This window comes from Apis dorsata, unplaced genomic scaffold (genome assembly GCF_000469605.1).
Source record: "Apis dorsata unplaced genomic scaffold, Apis dorsata 1.3 scaffold_135, whole genome shotgun sequence".
In the NCBI taxonomy this organism is placed as follows: domain Eukaryota; kingdom Metazoa; phylum Arthropoda; class Insecta; order Hymenoptera; family Apidae; genus Apis; species Apis dorsata.
The window spans coordinates 5,297-9,245 of record NW_006263427.1 but is presented as its reverse complement, the minus strand read 5'-3'; the positions used below and the strand labels follow the sequence as shown (position 1 = coordinate 9,245).

General features: G+C 24.7%; 1 long non-coding RNA gene across 1 annotated transcript; it reads right to left on the bottom strand.

The window, feature by feature from the left end:
• Positions 1 to 3,142: 3,142 nt before the first annotated feature.
• On the bottom strand, positions 3,143 to 3,679 carry LOC116185234. Its single transcript, XR_004150037.1, has 2 exons — positions 3,646 to 3,679; positions 3,143 to 3,259 (listed from the first exon to the last, which is right to left on the bottom strand). It is a non-coding gene; the product is annotated as an uncharacterized LOC116185234 (long non-coding RNA).
• Between the last annotated feature and the right edge of the window lie 270 nt (positions 3,680 to 3,949).

Here is a 3,949-nt window from a genome sequence, read left to right as displayed (position 1 = left end):
TTTGAAAAGCGATGCCAATTACCGGGTCTCACCAACGAGGAGGTGACTACGCATCGAGACCCACCTGAAAAAAACAAAATACAAAACACAAAACACAAAATACAAAACACAAAACACAAAATACAAAACAACAACAAAATGATATAATTTATATAAAAAATTTAATTACACACAAAATTTAATCACATTAAAATGACACAATTTAATATCTATATAAATTAAATATAAAACATAGAAAAAAAATTTAATACAAATAAATTAAAAATATAAAAAAATTATGTTGAAATAAAATACATTAATTTATAATTACATAATTATATTTAAAATTACATCCAACGTCGTCCAACGTCGTCCAACGTCGTCCATCGATGAAATCATCTTAAATTAACTTAATCTAATAAGCTCTTAATACTAAATCTTAAATCTATCTTATATTATACTTAAAATTAAAAACGTTGTCCATCGATGAAATCTTCTTAAATTAACTTAATCTAAGCTCTTAATACTAAATCTTAAATCTATCTTATATTATACTTAAAATTAAAACGTCGTCCATCGATGAAATCTTCTTAAATTAACTTAATCTAAGCTCTTAATACTAAATCTTAAATTTATCTTATATTATACTTAAAATTAAAAACGTCGTCCATCGATGAAATCTTCTTAAATTAACTTAATATTTTAACTTAAGTTCTTAATATTAAATCTTAAATCTATCTTACATTCAATTTAAAAGTTTTTGATATTGTAGTATTTAAATTTAATTAATTAAGACGCATCTTATCGTTTACATCGAATATAATAACTTATAATAAAGAAATTACATATTATTACATATTATTACATATAAAATCTAAAACTAAATTTTAAATCTATTTGCAATCTCCGTATCAAGAATTCTTGATCAACTTCAAGAGAAAGAAGGAAATTTCAAAAAATTAATCATTTATTATTATTATATAATTTAAAAAAGACCATAATATTCAAAAAGAAGACAAGCGAACCAAGATAAGAATAAATATTGAAGAACATAAGATACATCATCGATAAAAATGAATTAAGTAATTAGAAAAAAGGAATATCCTATAAATCACTGTCATTCTCATGTCACGACTTACATCAATGGACTTACAAGAGCCGCCAGACAGATGATACTTGCCAGTCGTGGTCAATCAAGGATTACGACAGCGGCCTAACAGAAGAAAACGTTTGTCCCAGCGACAATGGAAGGAAGAAGGAAGATCCTCGACCACCTATGCCGACTAACAAAGACAATGTTCGACCATAAGGCCTAACTCTGATCGAGTACTCGATGGCACCAATCGACCAGAGCGCGGACCCTTGATTGGCCACCGGAAGTAACACTAGTTCAACGACTCTTGCCATCGTTGCATGATATTGATATAATTGACAGTGGCTTGAAATAAGCGAGAAAAGAAACAACAAATTATAAAATAGTCATAAGGATAAATTGAAGAAGAAAACAAGAAACGATTCGAATGACCATAAGAATAAAAACTCGAGATGAAAAATAATCAAAACAAAAGAGGGAATATTAATAATAATAAATGAGGAAATAAAAGAATCAAGAATTTTATTTTTCGTTTTAAGTTGAGAAAAGAATCTTGATACGGAATACGCTTAATAATAATAATCTAATAATCTAATATTCGTTTATTAATATCTATATCAAGGATATTCTGATTTTATTTAAAAAAAAAAAAAAAAAAGAAAAAAGATAATATTGCAAAATTTTGTTAAAAATTAGAAAATATTATAAAAACAAGGAAGGATTAATCAGAATATTCTTGTTCAGATTTTATTAGTACCTATAATCTAGTCCATTAATAATTAATCAAAGTAATTAAAAACAATCATATTTTAGACTAGACTGTAAGTATGCATAATTCTTGGCTTGCCATCGCTTTTCGAAAACTATTATTGATGAAATACAATATTTTCGAATTTAAAATATCTCGAAAAATTTTTAATTAAATACTTGTAAGATATTTTCTTAAATGAAAAATATGAAAAGCGATGCCAATTACCGGGTCTCACCCACGAGGAGGTGATTATACATCGAGACCCACCTAAACCTAACAAATAAAAAAAAATGAATAATTAATGATTAACAAATTAATGATTAACAAATTAATGATAAACAAATTACAAAAAAATATAAAATGTACAACAAAAAGATATTATATAATTATAAATCTGAAATATAAAACTTTACATTGATCTTTACAAAAATTTTTTACATTATTATCGCAATTTTTACATTATTTATCGCACGCAATTAATTCCGCGTCGTCCAATGATGAGGCTTATATTTAAAACTTAATCTATATTCTTAATACTACATCTTAAATTTACGATTCATATATCTTACTGGCATAATCCATATTAAAGATACGCTTCCATTTAAAGTAAAGTAAAAAAATAAGAGAAAAAGAAATTATATGTAATATAATTCATTTTATGTTAAGGAAGATATCTTTTTACGGAATGTACTTACAATAAACTTAATATAAATATCTACCTTACATTAAACTTAAAACTAAGACGTAAATTTAAGATTTAACATTTAAAATTTAAATCTAATTTTAAATTAAAACACAAACATCTTACTTAAAAATCATAAAAAATAAATTAATTAAAAATCTTAAATATAAAAAAAAGTAAAAAATTTATTTTGATATTTCACACAGGAATTCTGAATATTTATTCAACTATTGCATGATTAAAAATGCAAAAATACAAATTTTATTATTCAATTTTAACGCAAAATTTTGTAAAAAAAAAATTAATTTTAATTTTGACAACGAATAATTATTTGTCATTTATTATAAATAAATAAACTATAGTTATATTAATACATCGTAGTAAGAATATTAATTTATAAAATATTAAATAAATTAATATTCTTACTATAATGCAAACAATTTTAAGTAATATTATAGAGAGTTTAAATGAGTTCAAATGAATAAATTTTTTTAGCAGTATTTTCATTAACAAATGTTTTAATATTTAGGGGCGCTGAAAAAAAAAATGATAGCCAGAAAAGGCTACAAGGATCGCACTTGTGATTCACAAATACAGATTCCACAATTTTAGTGGAAAATATCTTGGGCATTTTATAAACGCAACACTACTTTCAAAAACGCGATCATTTTTTAACACAACACTACTTTCAAAAACACGATCATTTTTTAACGCAACATTACTTTCAAAAACGCGATCATTTTTTAACGCAACACTAGTTCATAAAATGAATTCAGTGCAATTGAATTGAAAATTAATATTTCTACAATTAAAATTTGAAATGAAAAAAACAAAGAATTTTTTAATACTACTTTTTTAAAAAAATTATATTATTAAAATTAAAGTTATTAAAGAAATCGCGATGTCTCATAAAACGCAACACTAAAGCAAACACGATTGTTACTTATTCGCAACACTAATGCAAACCGTAACTTATTTCGCAACACTAATTACGAAATCGCGATTGCCCATTTTCCCATTTTATGATCCCAAAACAGGACCACATTTTTGCAGTTCTTACAACTGCATTTTATGATCCCAAAACAGGACCATTTCCACAATATTAGTGGAAGAATCATGGGCATTTTATAAACGCAACACTACTTTCAAAAACGCGATCAGTTTTTAGCGCAACATTACTTTCAAAAAACGCGATCATTTTTTGACGCAATACTACTTTCAAAAAACGCGATTACTTATTAACGCAACACTAATTTCTAAAATGAATTCAATGCAAATAAATTGAAAGTTAACATCTTTATAATTAAAACTCGAAATAAAATAAACATAAAATTTTTTAATTTAAACTATTTTTTAAAAAAATTATACTATCAAAATTAAAATTATTAAAAAAATCGCGATGTCTTAAAAAACGCAACACTAAAGCAAACGCGATCGTTATTTA